At 35.0% G+C, this 19,319-nt stretch overlaps 1 pseudogene; it reads left to right on the top strand.

Moving 5' to 3' along the window:
* Positions 1-1,989: 1,989 nt before the first annotated feature.
* On the top strand, positions 1,990-2,089 carry LOC129505440 (U6 spliceosomal RNA; annotated as a pseudogene).
* Positions 2,090-19,319: the final 17,230 nt, after the last annotated feature.

Here is a 19,319-nt window from a genome sequence, read left to right as displayed (position 1 = left end):
TATATTTTGGTTTTCTGAAGGTAAGAGAATCCCAGAGGTCTTTCCTCCAAATGGGGTGACATTGGACAAGGGATTGCTATTGCTGCTGTTGGGCAGACCGGGCTTCTAGAATATTAGTACTGGCCCAGGAGTCTATAAAATTATGCAAGTAGTGATATGCAGCCATCCAAAAAGTGTATGAACTCCCATTGCTATTTATTTGGTTGACTTCAGGGGACTTTCTAGGTAGCCAAGGAGTCCAAAAGAGAGGTGACTACTTTCTAGAGTGTGGCGTATGGCAAAGTGCTGAGGATAGGGAAGACAACCCATTCTTATAGGTAGGATATAGGGCCCAAGTTTGGCTCCATCCTTCATAGGCAGGTCTTGGTGGCTATTCTGAGCTATAGGCATGTTCTTTTGATGACCAAAAACACAATAGACAGCTGGGTACAGAGGGTCACCACCTCTGGGCATGTGATAGCCTCTATTTTGAGAAGTGCACAGTTTGTTGCCAGCAATTCCACGCTAATGACACAAGCAGTTTCTTGCATTAGAAGCTCATGGTCAGCTTATGGCTATCATAGGTGATCTAGAGAGGAGTTTGTTAAAGCCCCCTCAGTGAAGGAGCTCTTGGGGAGGAGGCACTAGTGGGGATGATTGTTGTATTGCAATTTTGGCAGATTCTAGAGCCTTTTGTTTTAGAGCCCCTCGTCAAGGAAGGCTTATTTGTAAGTAAAACAATACAAAGACTTAAGTAAAATTTAGAAGTGAGGGACAAGTTGTCTTCAGAAGCTGAAACAGTGTAAAAGTTGTTGGACTTCTTTTAATGTCCTGGGCACTGACAGGATCAAGAGCTATTTCTCACTGATGGCAAATGGTGCAATCCTTGATTTGCCAAATAATGTTTATAGATTTTTAACAAAGTTTGTAAAGCCTAGTATGTGTCTGTGTTTTTTCTGAGTTCCTTTGTGAGTGGTTGCATGTCCTAAAAGAGTGTGCCAAGTGAATCTCCTGGAAAGAAGGTATAATGAGCATAATATTGTGTCAGTGTTCCTGGACAAAGTTGAATGAAGTTAAGTTCTTGCTTGCAAAGATTGTGTGGTGGTAAGGCTTTGAGATACCTCATGGGCAGACAAAGTTGAAAGGGAGCTTCAGCTGAGGGGCTGTTGAAAGAACACTGAGTAGAACATATTAGCCAAATTTATAACAGAGAGATTAGATAAAGTCAGTAACTTCCATGATATCCTATATGAGGGGCTTCAATGGGAGTCATAGCATTAAGTCTACTATGTCTGCTTTGAGGAGCCATATTTTCTTTGTAAGTTTAAGAACAGGCCAAATTGGACTAAGGGAAGAAACAATGAGGATAATTGGATTTTTTTAAAAGGTCTCAAACAATGGGTTTCAATGCTTGAAATCTGTATTAGTTTACATTGGGCCATAACATGTCAACTTGGGGAAGGTCAATGGGGTCCTTATTAAGATGACTTAAAAATTCCAAAGACCAATTAATTTTAACTTACTACTCATTGGGACACCTGGGTGGCTCAGTGGTTGAGCATCTGCCTTTGGCTCAGGCATGATTCTGGGTCCTGGGATCAAGTCCCACATCGGGCTCCCTGCGGGAAGCCTGCTTCTCCCTCTGCCTGTGTCTCTGCCTCTCTCCCTGTGTCTCTCATGAATAAATAAATAAAACCTTAAAAAAAAAAAAAACTTACTGCTCATTAGGTAACAATGTCCACTCTGATACATTTCCAGTGTCATTGATTTTTTTAGTAGTGCAGAATTAGGCAAGATGATAGTTCTGATGGTCAAGCTGAGACATATTTATTTGTACTCTACTTTATATTTTGTAAATCTTTTAAGAATAGGAAAAGTACCTTGCTTACTAGGTGGAATCCCAGGTGTATCTGTAATTTGAGCCCCAGACCATGAAGATGAAAACCATGAAGATTTGTCAGTGGGTATATTTTAACAGATACTAAAGTAAATTCAGATCTAATGTTGAATGTTCACTTTGGCAGCACATATCCTAAAATTGGATCAATAGAGATTAACATGTCCCCTGTGCAACAGTGACATGGAAATTAGTGAAGCAATCCATAATTAAAAAAGGAAAAAAAAAAACCCACAAAGATGTTGAGACACAAAAGGCAATCAGTAGCCTTTAAACTTTTGTTATACAAATTATTTTAGTAAATTTTAGATTTGGTCAAATTGTGGATCTCTGTTTCAGTTATTTTGTTTGTTTCCTTCTCTATAACCAGATTTCTAATTTTCTTTTATCTTTCTTTTCTATTTTTAAATTGTTGTCGTTAGTGCTCACTTCGGTGGCATATATATTAAATTTTTGTTACTGAATAAATATACTTCAGACACATTCCTCTCTACCTTGCTCATATATATGTTTGTTCCTCCAGAGATCTGCAAAGTAGTATGCCTTGTGTTTGTAGCTTCCCCCATGACAATGGTTGCTTTATAGGATTGAAGTTGGGCTTATGTTGGGTTTGAATTAACCTCTTCATTGTGCCACAGGGGTAACCTGAGTGCTTTTCTCTATAATCTTGCAGAGCAAGGTCTTTGTTGTAACAGAAGCACAGACAGCAGCAGCAGAATATTTATGGGTCCTAGTGAGCCCTGTGCTCTTAGATGTACAGACTTCAGCATTCCAGATAATGGCTGCATTTTTTTCTCTGTATTTTTAAAAATTCTTTAGTAACTGCTGTTTCACAAGTGACCGACTGATGTGCCCACACCTTGCATAAGGTACAAGACTTTGAGCACTTTACAGAACAAAGATCAAAACTTGGCTGAGACACAATGAATTGGTGACAGGTGAGACTCTTCCCTAAACCTATTTTCAACCAGTTTTGTTCTAAACACAGATATTTCCAGGCTGAAATGCATAACCCAGGGCCACTAAGGAGAGCCCCAGGCCTGTATAATCGTCCTTCCAAAACCAAATATTGAAAATTCTGACTTAGGTCAGATAAGTATATAATAAAGTTTCTATATAGCTCGACAAATGAAGCTCAGTGCAGCAAAACTCAAGCACAAGTTTGCCAGAAAGAAATGGAGCCATGTCACACACCACACTTAGTGGCTTCAGACCAGTGGAAAGATTTATTATTTACCTGTCAGGCTGTTTGGGGATTGTTGTGTCCAAGATTGTAAATCCGAGAAACCACCAAGGAGCTGACACCAATGCAAACACACGAGGGTTTATTTACAAGCTCGAGCTTGGGTCCAAGTATACCTGACACTGCAGAGCAGGGACTTGGACCCCGAAGTGGGCTTTAGCTTAGTTTTAAGGGCTGGTCTAGGAGACCTCCAGAAGGGGTGAAGGAATTTCCCAAGTTCTGTTTACATTCTGATATGGGGCTTTCAAGGGCATTGAGCTTTGTTCTCATTCTAATATGGGGCTTTCTAAGACTTTAAGCTGTAAGCTGTAACTGAAGTAATGTAAATTTCAGCTCTTATTCACAGGGGCCTGGGATGGCTGTTCTTGTGCTAACGCTGAACTTGAAGTGGAATGGCCTTAGTTTTCTCCACACCAGATTTGAAGAAAAACTTTACACATTTGAAGAAGCTTGAAAAACTGAGTGAGTAGGAGAAACCGAAAAAGATCCAAAATTTGTGGCATAATGGAAATAATGAAAGCCAATGATGAGAATATCTCAAAAACAGCAAAAAGAAAAATCAGTCATCACTTAGAAGGAAGTTTCAAAAACACTAAACAGTTTATGGCTTCTCATAAATCGTAGATGGAGAAAACAGTGTGATAACATATTCAAAGGGCTCAAAGGAAAAGAAAAAAGAAAAAGAAAACAAACCTGGAGCCAAAAAGTCTGTATTAGTCTTCTAGGGCTGCCTTAACAATGTACTGCATTGGCTTAAACAACAGAGATTTATTTAATTACCCACAGTTCTAGAGGCCAGAAGTGCAAGATCAAGGTTCTGGCAGATTCAATTTCTGGAGAATTTTTACTTTTTGACTTGCAGATGGTCCCCTTCTCACAATAGGTTGTCACATGTATTTTCCTCAGTCCATGAATGAAAAGAAAAAAAAAAAAAAAGCAAGAGAGAATTATTCCTCTTCTTACAAGGTGGGGAGTCCTATGGAATTAGGGCCCCACCCTTATGACCTCATTTAAACTTAATTACCTCTTAAAGACTTAATCTCCAGAAATAGTCACATTGGAAGTTAGGACTTTAACATATAAATTTTGAGGGGATACAATTACCTCCATAGCAAATCCTATATTCAGCAAGCTATACTTTAAAAATAAAAGTAAAATAAAGATATTTCCAGATAATAAGAACAAAAGATTTGTTGCAAGAAGAACCAGTTTTCAAGAAATAATACAGGAAGTTCTTCAGGCTGAAAATGAGTAACCCAGACAGTAACTAGTAACTACAGGAAGAAAAAGAGCACTGGTGAAGATAATTTTGTAATTTTAAAAAGAGTGTGAATGCATATTTATTTGCTTTTGTTCTCTTAAGTGATTTTAAAAGCAATTATATAAAGCAAAATGTATAAAATTATATTGTTAAGCCTATAACTTTTAAAAACGTAACATATTTGCCAATAACAGCACCAGGGACTAAGGTGAGAACAAAGATCTATGGGGCTAAGAAAATAGCTCTAATACTAACTTGAAACCACAGGAAGAACAAATGAAACAAGAATAAAACTACGAAGGCTAATATGAGAAAAGCTATTAAATATATACTTGCTATCCTTTCTCTCAGCTTTCCAAAGACATAAAATCATAAAGAAATAATTATAACAATGTATTGTTGAGTTTGTGACATATGTAGGACATAACATATATAAAAATAATACATATTATCTCTTCCCAAAGTAAGAAAAGAGAAGTTGAGCTATATAAGAAAAACATTTCTGAATTGCATCGTAATTAACTTAATATATAGTAAAATATAAAGTAAACTTTGCTAAGTTAAAGTATATATGACAAGCCTGAGAATAGCCACTGAAGAGAAGAATAAGAAATTGGAAAATGTTACATTAATTTTCACTTAATGCAAAAGAAAGTTGTAAAATAAATTAAAAAAAAATAAGAAATGGCACATAAAGAAAACAAAAGGATAAATGATAGGTATTACTATGTTAGTAATGTTAAATACGAATGGGTTAAAGAATCAAATAAATCCAGAGATTGTCAGGCTGAAAACAAAACAAAACAAAACAAAATCTATTTAAAATGATGGAATAAAATATAGATTATGCAAATAATAACAACAAAAAAGCTGGAGTGGCTATACCAATGTTAGACAAATAGACTTTTTTTTAAAGATTTTATTTATTTATTTTTATTTATTTATTTATTTATTTTATTTATGAAAGACACAGACAGAGATAGAGACACAGGCAGAGGGAGAAGCAGGCTCCATGCAGGGAACCCGATGTGGGACTCAATCCCGGGACTCCAGCATCACGCCCTGGGCCAAAGGCAGGAGCTAAACCACTGAGCCACCCAGGGATTCCCCCAAAATAGACTTTAAAACTAAAACATAACTGTAGATACAGCAATGGAAATATAAGAGCCAAAACTATAAAAATCTTAGGGGTAAATCTTCATGACCTCGCATTTGTCAACAGAGTTGTAGATGTGACACCAAAAACACAACCCATACAAGAAAATTGGATTAGTTAACTTCATCAAAATTGAATACTATTGTGCTTAAAAATACACTACCAAGAAAGTGAAAAGACAACCCACAGAATAGGAGAAAATATTTGTAAATCATATATTTGATAAGTAATGTGTGTGCAGAATAATTCTTAAAACCCAATAGTTGTAAACCCAAAAAATCAGGCAAAAAAATTTAAAATGGACAGATGACTTAAATAGACATTTCTCTAAAGAAGATAATGCATATGGCCAATAAGTACATAAAAAGATAAGCAACATCATTGTTTAGGGGAAATGTAATCAATATCACAATGAGACACCTCTTCACATCCAGTAGGGTATGTAATCATAAAAATTAGATCACTGATGATGAATAGGTGGTGAAATTGGAACCCTCATGAACTGCTGGTGGTACTATAAAAGAGCGCAGTCACTTAAAAAAAAAAAAGCCAGATTATAGGTTTTCCAGAAAATTAAAAATAGGTACAATTTTCCCTGGAAATTCAACTCTAGGGATATACTCAATAAAAATAAAAATAAATTTCCAATGAAAACTTGTACACAAATGTTCATTACAGTATTATAATGGCTAATATGTGGAAAATAACTCTAAATGTTTATGAACTGATGAATCAATAAACAAATGTGGTATATCCATGCAATGGAAGACTATTTGGCCCCCAAAATGAAGAAATCATATATGTAATGTTACATGTATGAAGTTTTAAACATAATGTTAGGTGAGCAAGCAAGTCACAAAATACCACATGTTATATGATTCCACATGTATGAAATGCTGATATTCAGTAAATATATGCAAAAAAGAAAATAAATTACTGGTTTCTTAGGGCTGGGGCAAAAGGAACATGAGCAGTAATAACTAAAGAGTGTAGGTTTTCTTGAAGAGATGATGGAAAGGTCATAAAATTGATGTGATCATAGCTGCAAATTCTATGCAAATACTAAAAGCTACTGAATTGTATATTTCAAATGCATGAATATATAGATTGAACTCAGAAAAATCCTAGAGCTAACATCTTAACGGTCTGAAACTGGGAGGAAGATTGGGAGCAAAAATGTACTCTCTTGGGATGCCTGGGTCGCACAGTGGCTGAGCATCTGCCTTTGGCTCAGGTCGTGATCAGGTCGTGATCAGGTCCCGGGATCTTTCATAGCCTGCCTCTCCCTCTGCCTATGTTTCTTCCTCTCTCTGTGTGTGACTCCCATAAATACATAAAATCTTTTTTAAAAATGTTACTCTTTAATTCAATATTATGCCAAAAGCCTTTACTAGGGCAATACATAAGAAAAGTAAAGCAATTGTATTTAAATTGAAAAGGAAGATATGAATCAGTCCTTACAAGCTGGCAACATTTTTGTCTATACAGAAAATCTCAAACTATTAACAAAAAACTGTTAAATGTTTAAATCTAACAAAATATGTACATGATGTATATGTAGAAAAGTACAAAACTCTGAGGAAAGAAATTGAAAATGATCTAAACAAATAGAGTGATTCTATGTTCATGGATTGGAAGACTCAACATTGTTAAATGTCAAATTTTCTTAAACATTTGATCTATATATTCAATGCAATACCAATGTCTCCACAAGACGTTTTTAGATATGAATAAACTGATTCCAAATTTATGGAAAGGCAAAGATCTAGAATAGTCAACACAAGACTAAAGAAAAAAAAAAGTTCAAGGATTTTGAAATCAACAACCTGATTTCTATATTTATAGAATAAATAAATTCAACCTTTAGAAATCAACAACCTGATTTCTATATTTATCATAAAGCTATAGTTATCAAGGCAGTGTGGTGTCTGGGAGAGAATAACACAGATGAAAGAGAAGAGACAACTAGAATTAAACCTACACAAATACATTCAACTGATCTTAGAAAAAGAAACAAAGGCCATTCAATGGATGTCTATATTATCCCTCCTCTAAAATGAACTGAGACACAGAGCTTACATCTTTTAGAAAAGTCGACTCAAAATGGAACATAGACCTTAACACAAAATGTAAAATATAAAACTCCCAGAAAACAACAGAAGAGAAAATCTATGAGGTTCGGGTTTTACAATGAGTTCTTAGATCAAACACTAATACATAGTCCATGATAGATGAAAAGAAATAAAAAGGAAAATACACATACACATGCCAACACACACACACCTGACTTAATTTTTTGTAGAGCAGTTTTAGGTTTACAACAAAACTGAGAGGAAATTCCAGAGATTTCCCGTATACCCACTGCCTGCTGCCCCCACCCCGCCAACACGCATCCCCCACTAAGAGGGTACATTTGTTAAGATTGACAAGCCTACATAGGTACATCAGAGTCACCAAAACCTTTAGTTTACCTTTGGGCCCACTCTTAATATTTACATTCCATGGTTTGGACAAAAGTATAATGATATAAGTCTATCATTATAATATGACACAGACTACTTTCACTGCCCAAAAATCTCCTAAAAAAACAATTTTGAGTCTTCCAATTCTGCCTATTCATCTCCATATTGATTCAAATAAATGATGGGATAAGTAAGTGGAGCAAAGAAGATAAATCTGTGCAAAAGAATTCCAAATAATTGGTTACCTGCTTCAAGACCATAGAGTCGTTCCTTGATCCTTCTCATTCCTTATGTGTAAGCTACAGACGTTGACTTCCTTCCAAAGAGTACAGTGGGTAGAAAGATAAAAAATAGTGATTTTACTATGGAGAATTTGACAAACCCTTCATCATGGTCACCATTATCAATAAAAATAAGTGATGTACTGATGATACCTGCTACAACATGGGTGAACTCTGCAATCATACTAAGTGAAAGAAGTTAGTTACAAAACAATGCATAACATTTGATGCCATTTATATAAAATGTCCAGAGTAAGCAAATCTTTGGAGACATGGAAGATTACTGGTTGCCTAGGCCTGGGACCTGGAGTTTAATTTGTCAATTAACAAAAATACGTCAAATTTTCCAACATACAAATGTGACCATGTAAGAGGTTGAGGTTTTATTTCACCATGTTCTCATTTTGCCCTCTTCTTTATTTTCTTTTGCAATAATAAAAGTTCAAAACTGGGTTTTGCATTTTATCTTGATAATCCCTAAATCCCCATGCAATATCATGCTTTATCCATTGTAATGTAGACTCCTAAATAAGCTCTTCTTTTAAGATGTTTATTTAAATCCAGTTACAGTAAACTAATAGATGCTCCATTTTTTTCCATTCAATTAAAATGGTATTGTATTGAACACAACTAAATGGCCTAAATAAATGTCAAGGCCCAGAAATCTTATTAAATAGAGATTTCATTCTAATCTTTAGAAAATAAAATATCAGTCATTCTATAGGATTGTTCTTATATAATGCATTTTAATATAATAACATGTCATTGGTTTTCAAAATATAAATTATTATAATGTTGAATACATTTCTCAGTGACAATAATCTCTAAGAATGTCACCCAATCCACCTTTTTAACCTAAGTACATTTTAGAACTTAATTGTGACATTTTCCTCAATATCTTTTAAAGTCCCCATTTGTGCATAGATCACATACTATATATCTAGTTCTCTATTGATAACACTTATGTTGATTCCTATGTTCTCCTACTTGAAATGATGTTATGAAAAATATTCTTGGAGTTACCTGTATTTAAATACAGTGCCTGTAATTATTTTTAGGAAAACAATAAAAAAAATAAATGAGGAAAAGGCTTTTCACAATGAGCAAATGTCTAGTCAGGTGAAGTAAAGACAGCTTTGCACATGAGGTCTTCCAGGGAACCATCTGACAGGAAAATGACTTTAGTCATTTGAGAATGAGGTTTTTAAGGAACATCAACTATATCCTGTCTCCTGGGGTGGCTGCCAGGTGGCTAGTTTTCACTGCCAGGCTGCTGGTGTGGCTAACATGGAACTGTAGGAGAAGAAAATTTTTCTCTTCTACTCTTGTAGGTTCTATAGCTGGCATAAGAATTAAATTGATTTAATTAAGATTAACAGAAGAAAAATTATTTCAATTATTTACATATACTGGGGACCTCACACAAATATGAAGCTTAAAAGGTGGCCAGAACATTAAAGTTCATATATCATTCTGAACTAAGGAAAAGGATAGGGGTCTGGGACTTGGAAGGCAATTCTTGGGAAAATGAGAAGATTAAATGTCAGTTTCTGTCATGCAGATAAGTCTCTCAGGGGAGGGCAGCCCCAGTGGTGCAGCGGCTTGGCGGTGCCTGCAGCCTGGGGTGTGATCCTGGAGACCCGGGATCGAGTCCCACATTGGGCTCCCTGCAGGGAGCTTGCTTCTCCCTCTGCCTGTGTCTCTGCCCCCCCCCCTCTGTGTATGAATAAATAAATAAAATCTTAAAAAAGAAAAGTCTCTCAGGGGAAAAAGTGATCTCTCATAATAGCTCTCTTCCTATATGCCCCCTTCCGAATGCAAATTTCACTGAAAATAGGGAAAAGTCAACTGTTTTCAGAGTGTCTCTTCTGTCTGCAGTTTCTCAAAGTAATTAGCTCAAGTTAATCTGTATGCCAAAGAGGCGTATTGTGGGATGGCTACCTTTCTCTAGGACATTGGTTTTCAAATCTGGAGGTAGGGGGATGGAAATTTATCAAGTTAAAAAGCCACAAAGCTTAGTGTTCTCACCAAGATTCAGCTGTTTTTCTTAAATAAATGCTCAACAATCTGGGGTTAATTTTCAGATTCTTAAAATGTTGATTCTGATATTTTTTCCCACTTTTTTTGTTCCTGCTGTTACTTTTATGGAGGAGAGAGTATTTTCAAAGTCATTACCATGCCATTTTCACTGACATTTGAGAACAAATTGATTTTCATATTGATTTTGTATTCTGTGTTCTAAATTCATTGTCACTTTTAATAGCTGTTTTGTCATTTTCTTAGCATTCTCTATATTGATGATCATTTCATCTGCAACTAATGACACTTAATACTTTTTTCTCTCTAATCTGTAATCCTTGATGTCTCTGTTTTGCACTATTACAGTGGTTAGGACCTCCAGTACACTGTTGAATGAAGGTCATAAGAGAAAACATCATTGCCTTTTTCCCAATTTTAGGAAGAAGGCATTAAGCTATTGACCATTGATTTCGAACGAAATCATGGACAGACTGAAAGAGCATTGATTTCATATGTTGCTAGCTGTAGTTTTTCATAATTGCTGTTTATCAAGTTAATAAAGATCTTTTTGTTAAGTTAATTAAACAAGGAGGCCATTAGACTGAGGTGGCTCTACTGCCTTAGTAGTCTACTTAAACATACCAAAACCTAAGCCTGAAATGCCTCAAGATTGAGATTTCAAAACTGAAGTTCAACCAATCACAAACAGCCAATGAGGCTTTCAGAAATAAGACAACTATATGGAGCCAATCAAATAATTTCCTTGATTTGCTTCCACATCTTCTCTATAAAAGTCCTTCCCATGCTCCTGCGGGTAGAGGGCTTCTAATCACTTCCAGTATGCTTCCCAATGGGAATAAATTTTTGCTTAGGCAAACTTAAAACTTGAAATATACCTCATTTTCTCTTTTAGCAATTCTTATTATACCTGGTTTGCTTAGTTTCATTTTTATTACTGGTGGTCATTAACTTTTGCCAAAAAAATTTGTTCCATATATATTAATTAGGTCAGAAGTCAGCAAAATTTTTCTGTAAAAGACCAGATAGAAAATATTTTAGTATTTCTAAGTTGTACAGTCTCTTTGTAACAATTCAGCACTTCTATTACAGTACAAAAGCAGCATAGACAATAGTAAATGAATGTGCTGTGGGTAAGTTTATTTACAAAAGAAACGGTTGAGCTGAATTTAGCCCTCACTTTAGTTGGCCAGCCCAACTAAAAGGTTATTATATTTTTTTCCTTTGAATCTGTTGTATTAATAGGTGAATTTTACTGAATTCTTTTAAAATGTTACATCAACCTTCTAGTCATACAATATAATCCACTTGGTCATGATACCATTGTTATTTGATTATCGTTATATTTTATTTAACACCCTCTAGAGTATTTTTTGTCATTGTAGACTTTCTGCCTTCCCATTTTATGGTTCTGTCTCCTTTTTCCCCACTGTGACAGCTCTAGGGCAGAAAAATTTTCCTTTTTTTCCCTTCTAGGTTCTTGGGTTGGTCTAATAGTTAAATTGACATACAACAGATTAATAGGAGAAAAAAATAATTTTATACAGATAGAAGACCCATAAAAAATATGAGTCTCGAAAAAGTAACCAAAGTGGGAAGCTTTTATATGTTTTAGATAAAGAAACAATAAATTTGTGAAGAATTGACAAGAAAAGGGGGCTGGGGTTGGGGTTGTAAATTAAAGAAAAAGTAACAAAGTTGTTTTGCTTGTTTTTTTTTGTTGTTGTTTTTTAATACAGATTTCTTGGCCTTAAACTCCCTCTTTGGTGATAAGGATGCTTTGTATCCTCCTGTGCATGGAGAGTACCTTTCATGTAGGAGCTGTATTTCCTGTTTTCAAGGGTACAAAGAAGAGTTAGAGTGTTACTTGAAACTGGGTTCACCTCTTGGTGAGTGTAGGGCCAAAATGCATAACCAAGCCAAAGAGTAGAAAAAGGAAGAATTTTATTTGCAATGAGTAGAGAAAAAACCAAGGACATTTCCCAAAGCAGTGTTTCCCACCTCCCAAACAACAAAATTGGGAAGTTTTAAGCAGTGGGTGATGCATATCCATAGAGGCTCTTAACAAGGGGAAGTTCATTGTAGAATTGGAGCGAAACTCATCCTAGTTCAGCAAAATCAGATCCTGGTTGACTGAAGTCACAGTTCCCACAAGGGTCACCATCAACAGTTCTCTGGATCCAGTTTGTCCAAAGTTTGCTCAGAGGGGTTTAAATCTGCAGAAAATGATTTAAAAATGTGCATCAAGTCAATCTTACTTTTTGAAACAGCCTTGGAAATTTTACCATTGACTCATTGTCTCTGATAAAGTTATACTATCTCTTGGCCCAGTAGAGATTGTTAGTTTTTACATTCTTTTTGTTTCCATAAAACCTTTAACTACTTTGGTTTTTGCATTCTTTTGTAATTCCAACACCTGCTAGGAAGTTCTGCAAAAGAAATGTGCTTGGGCAAGTAGTGTTGGTCAGGCAAAGATCACAAAATGGCTAGGGACCTAAAATGACTTTTCTTATGTCATGATAGCTCTGTCTCCTCTTTCTTTTTCTGAGACCGCTCTTTCTGCTTACAAGAATGTTCTCTCACCAGCTATTTCTTAAGTAACTTTAATTAATTACAATTAATTACAATCAATATGCCAAAATGGCACAGTTAGGGATGGCATATCTGCTATCCTCACAGCCTTCCCTTCAACAACATTGATATATTAGTTTTCTCAAACTTGCAAATTTGCTCTAATTATTAATAGTATTCAAAAATTATTAATAATAAACCTTAGAAGTTAAATTAAAATCACTAAGTGATTTGGTGGGTATCATGGATCATATCAAATAATCCAACAATGTTCATTCCAGTTTGAAAAATGATTAGTAAGTAAATCGCTTTTGTACCATAAGTGACAAAATACTGTTAAAAGAACTTGTTCCACTTTTATGTGGCTTTATTTTCAATACATCTCTATTTCTACTGGAGTACTAGTGAATATAGCTAGAATCAGTTTAATAGGATAATTATCTCTAGTCTATTCACATCAAAATGAAATTTTTTTAGATTCTTCAAGAAAAAAAATGTTTCAAATGTTCTCTGAAAAAGGAAAACATATATGCATGCACTCACACTCATATAGAACAAAATACTAAAACACTTATGTAATCTAGTTCCTGATTAATTAATACTGTCAAATATGTGCAACTCAATGCCCTAATCAAGTTGCCATAACATTATTCTGTAATATATTGTTAAATTGAATTTCATTCTAATTGCTATAAATACCTAATCTTTATTTTTTGTTGTCATTTTTTGTTTTCTCATTTTCTTATTTTTATTAAGTTTTTAATTTTAATTCCAGTATAGTTAACATACAGTGTTATATTAGTTTCAGGTGTACAATATAGTGATTCAACAATTATATACATTATTACTCAGTGCTCATCATATTAAGTGTATTCTTAATCCCCTTCACCTAATCGATAAAAAGAAAACTATAACTACTTTTGTTAATAGTTTATGGTCTTGTAGCTAACATCTTATGATCATACTAAAAGGATTTAGTTTAACTATCAAGCTTACCCTCTTAGAACAAATGTTTGCAGGTATTTGTCACAGATATAGAACAGTAAGTATATATCCTATAGTATTACTTTACTTGGGAAGCTAATCTTGACATTGAAATCTACTCTTTTTAAGAGTTAATTATATTAAAGAATAAACTGATGGTATAGTTATGACAATTCTTATTGACAGCTGCCTCTGCTTTTAGATACTTCAGAAAGGGTTCCATTATTCATGAATTTTTGATGACCTTTCTTTAACAAAAATTCTTTGTGGGTTCAATTTCATCTTGCCTCAATGAAAAGAAAAACCACAACACAAGTTTTTGTTTTGGGTGCATAACCATAGTATACAAAAGGGGTTTCATATTACTGTAATGGGTATTTTTCAGTGATGATATCTAACCACTATGAATTTTCTGATTAAGATTTTAGTGTTGGTAGGAAATTTTTGAATTAACAAAGCCATGTCTACAGTTCCAATATTATACTGAACTTTAAAAGTTGTAATCTAGAAAGGAGAAAAAATGAGTGGGAAATATCAGGAAGGGAGACAGAATATGAGAGACTCCTAACTCTGGGAAACGAACTAGGGGTGGTGGAAGGGGGGGTATTCAGGGGGTGGGGGTGACTGGGTGATGGGCACAGAGTGGGGCACTTGATGGGATGAGCACTGGGTGTTATTCTATATGTTAGCAAATTGAACACCAATGTGGAGGCAGAGAAAATTAAGGCCATTCCACTTTAAGTTCAGCGTTTTCACAAGTACAGCCATCCCAGGCCCCTGTGAATAGGAGCTGAACTTTACCTTACTTCAGTTACAGGAGGAAAACAGTTTACAGCTTAACGTCCTAGAAAGCCCCATATTAGAATAAAAACAGAGCCCAAGCCAAGGGCAGGAAGCCCCTATTAGAATGAGAACAGAGCCCAATGCCCTTGAAAGCCCCATATCAAAATGTAAACAGAACTTGAATTGCTCCAGCCCTTCTGGAGGTCCCCCAGACCAGCCCTTAAAACTAAACTAAATCCCACCTCGGAGTCCAAGTCTCTGCTCCGCTGTGTCAGGTACACTTGGACCCAAGCTCGAGCTTGTAAATAAGCCCTCGTGTGTTTGCATCGGTGTCGGCTCCTTGGTGGTTTCTCGGATTTGCGATCTTGGGCACAACAACCAATAAAAAATAAATTTATAAAAATAAAAAAAATAAAAGTTGCAGTCTAAAAAAAAAACCAATAAAATAATAAAATAAAAGTTGTAGTCTATACTGTTATAATATCCATTATGATTTTCCCTCATATAGTCATAATAAATTTATGATCTGTTTCTGAATCAGAAGTGAATTCAGGAGTGAATCACCACTGGGGTCTTCCATCAAAATAGAAATAGATAAAAGATGACTTGGTCTTAAAATATACTCTTAAAAAAGGTTATGTTTATCTATTTTAAGATGTAACCTTCTACATTTTAATATCTTTGTAATTGAGCATATCTTACAATCAATGTGTTTGAAAATCACTATCAGTGAGGCAACTATAATTGAGAAATATCTCAATGCACGTCCAAGTACAAATTTGGACATAGGTGTCCACATTTTCATTTATATTGAGAAATGTGAGTTACTAGTTGCACATGTGTTCGGCTTAATTGGTGTTTAATATGTCCTTAAAATTATACTAAATGTCAACATTGCACTAAAGAACTTATGGGAAAAAAGCAGAATCTCAACAAAGCTTATAATCAATAAATTTGATAAATATTCATCACATGGAGGAGTGAGCACATTTGTATGTTGGCCTCAATTAAAAACCCATCTTTATCTAAGATGCTTTCAGGTGACTGTGCTATGTTCTGTTAATAATATATCGCAAAAAGATTGCTTTATCAAATGGCATGCGATGTGAATTAGGGCAAAAAAATTGCCAAATTCTTTATAATAGATAGAAGAAATCCCCAGCAAGAAAACTCTGGAATGTCTGACTCATGCATAATATAGTATTATTTTAAAAGCATTGAACTTAATGTGATAGAAATTTCCTGTCTACTTTCATAGATCAGAATTTAATTAACTTCTAAATATACATATATATATATACTTTATATTTTATTATATATATATATAGTGGTTTATCCACAGTTTTTGACATGCTTGAAAACTATAATGTCAATGCTACAAAAGTCAAAGTTGTTAATACTGATGAAAAGCACCATGTCATGTCACTGTGCTGCTATAAATTACTGCTGGTCACTAAAACTTGCTTCCATATTTAATTTTCACCCGAATAATAATTCTTAAGAATGAAATCTTCCCGAGTGATTTTTTTTTTTTTGTACATGCACAGAAACTTAAATGGAGGTTAGGTGAGCTGACTGAGAATTAGCTGGAAGTTATATGGAATGAAGATGCTAGAGTCTGATACTAAGCTACCAAGTATTTTGGTTTTTAATGCAGTTCATGGTTGGGTATTTGAAAATGTGACAATTGAGTGACATGAAAAATGTGGCAGATTGGTTCTATTATTGGTGACATATAGTCAGCTACAGCCCCTCAACCTGTTAGTAAATGAGCATCTTAAAAATCCCTTGAGGAAAGGATATAATTGCAGATTATTTTCTGAAAACATTCCAATAACATGTTTTGGTATAATCAAGAAAGCACCAGCATCAAAACCTGTATTACAGAGGTCAGTGATGTGGAAGAAAATGTCAGAGAGGAGCTTTCTTTTCAGAAAACCTCCATCACCTCATCTCTTTATAGCACAAAAAGAGAATAATTTGTAGGAAAACACGGACATCAAATTTAAAAATGAATTAAAAAGTTAGAGAAATGAGTTGGACTCTAATAAAGTTTTTTTTTAAGAAACACTATATATATTTTTAAGTTATATACATGATGACATGAAAAAAATCTATGTTTAAATAGGTACAGAATTACTGAAAATTCTTAAGGATAAAAAATACAAATGACCAAATAGTATAAATGTAATTTATTCTATAGTTTTTCTTAGCAGCCCTTAAAATAATTATAAATCTTGCAATCTATGACACCTTGTATTAAATGGCATGGTGGTAATCTTTTCATTCTGATTTGTTTTGTTTTGTTTTAAGATTTCATTTATTTCTTTGAGAGAGAGAGCAAAAGAGAGGGAGAGAGAGCATGAGCAGGGGGAGGGGTAGAGAGAGAAGCAGACTCCCCACTGAACAGGGAACAGAATGCAAGGGTGATCCTGGGTCCCTGGGATCATGATTTGAGCAAAGAAAAACAATATCACTTAATCAACTGACCCACCCAGGTGCCACTATTTTTTTGTTTCATTGTTTTAAGGAAGCTTTATTTTTTAAAAGATTTTATTTATTTATTTGAGAGAGTGAGAAAGCACAAATGGGGGAGGAAAGGCAGAAGGAGAGAGAGAGACAGACTCCTTGTTGAGCAGGGAGGCCCATGCGGGATTGGACCCCAGCACCTCCAGATGACTGGAACAAAAGGCAGGTACTTAACTGACTGAGCTACCCAGGTGCCCTTATTTTAAGGAAATTTTTAAAAGCCAGGTAATTAAGGAAAAATGATTTTGCATTATGCCTTGTGGATCAAGGGAACAGCTCTAAATATTTTTTTAGTTTGCCTCATGAAAATTCATTAATAGCAGTAGTCAATAAGAAGAATATAAAAATAATAGAAATGTGATATGATAATATATATAATTATATAATATTAAATTATATATTGTTATATATGCTTCCAGAAAGCTATCAGACTCCCTACAAATAAAATATTAATCTTTTTCATTAATTCTTTTATTGATTATTACTATTGTTTAACAGAATTCAAGGAAAGAAAGCTTGACATCAAGGTGTCATTTTGACAGGTACAAGGAATAAAAATGTGAACAAACTCAGTATTTTCCCTGAAGATACAGCATTCTAGCATGCTACTGTTGACCAGAACTCAGCTTTGTAATGAAAAACAAATCCGTTAAATCAAATGTAATCATCTTCTGGGAAATTATTTCCCATTTGTGAATTTACTCAACATGTACAAAACGCCTACAATGTAGTAAAAAAGAGGATAATATCTTTTGAAAAAAATCACATTTCTAATTCTTCTTCTATGTATGAAAAATGACATAAGTAGAGTGATTTTTTTTTTAAGCAGAGCCAGAGCAGCCACTTCAGAGGAACTGCCTTGCACATCCCATTTTCTGAACCTGTGAACTGGGCCAAACAGCCAACATCCCAAAAAGTCATCGAGAATGAGAAAATCCTGTTTGAAAAAACTGATAAAAGTGAACTTTTGTGGGGCCTGGTTGGCTCAGTCAGTTGAGCATCAGTCTTGATTTTGGCTTAGGTCATGATCTCAGAGTGATGACGCTGAGCCCCATGTCCAGACCGGTGCTGGGCATGGAGCCTGCTTCAGATTCCTTCTCTCTCTTTGCACCTTCACCTTCCGCTCTCTGCACTCCCCCCCCCACCCCCAAAAGGTCACCTTTTGCCTAGTGACCTCTAAGCTTGAACACTGAATGAAGTACAAATCTAGCTATGCTTGTCAACACCAATGAACTCCTTTTTTTTCTTCAAATTTTTATTTAAATTCTAATTAGCTAAAATACAGTGTTATATTACATTCAGGTACACAATGTAGTGATTCAACACTTCTACACAACACCCAGTGCTCATCACAAGGATACCTCTTAATTTCCATCACCAGTTCCCTCATTTTCCCCCCCACCTCCCGTGAGTAGCATCAGTTTGTTCTTTATAGTTAAGTTTGTTTCCTGGTTTGCCATTCTCTCTCTTTTCTCCCCACTATGTTCATCTGTTTTGTTTCTTAAATTCCACATATGAGTGAAATCGTATGGCATTTGTCTTTCTCTGACTGTCATTTTACCAATGAACTCTTCTTAAAAACAACTTACTAGGGGTATCTGGGTGGCACAGTCACTGAAGCATCAGTCTCTTGTTTTCAGCTCAGGTCTGTTCTCAGGGTAGTGAAATCAAGCCCTACATTGCGCTCCATGCTCAAGGTAGAGTCTGCTTGAGTTTCTCTCTCCCTCTCCTCCCTCTCTCTCTCTCTCTCTCTCTCTCTCTGCCCCTCCTTCCCACTCTCTCTCCCTCAAATAAATCTTAAAAAAAATAGAACAGAAAACAAACAACTAATCTTTTCTTCTGTAAAAGCCCTAAATCCACTTCCTGTAATTGGGACACCTTTTTTTTTTTTTTTACCTAAATCTGCATACTCTGAATTGCAATTCTTTGATCTCTAATATACCCATTGCCTCTTAAACTGGTTTCCTTTTAGGTGGCACAGACTACCTATTAGCATTTCAGTTTCAAAAAATGGTTACTAAGTAATTTGAAGCATGTGAATTCCATTCCTTCTGATACCATGTTACATATACATGTTCCTGGGGCTAGCATTTGTCTGGATTTTAGGTGATATTATTAATTTCAAATATTTCAGTT

The sequence above is a fragment of the Nyctereutes procyonoides genome, unplaced genomic scaffold, assembly GCF_905146905.1.
Source record: "Nyctereutes procyonoides isolate TBG_1078 unplaced genomic scaffold, NYPRO_anot_genome, whole genome shotgun sequence".
Taxonomy (NCBI): domain Eukaryota; kingdom Metazoa; phylum Chordata; class Mammalia; order Carnivora; family Canidae; genus Nyctereutes; species Nyctereutes procyonoides.
The sequence above is the reverse complement of the archived record's forward strand: the minus strand, read 5'-3'. Positions and strand labels throughout refer to the sequence as shown.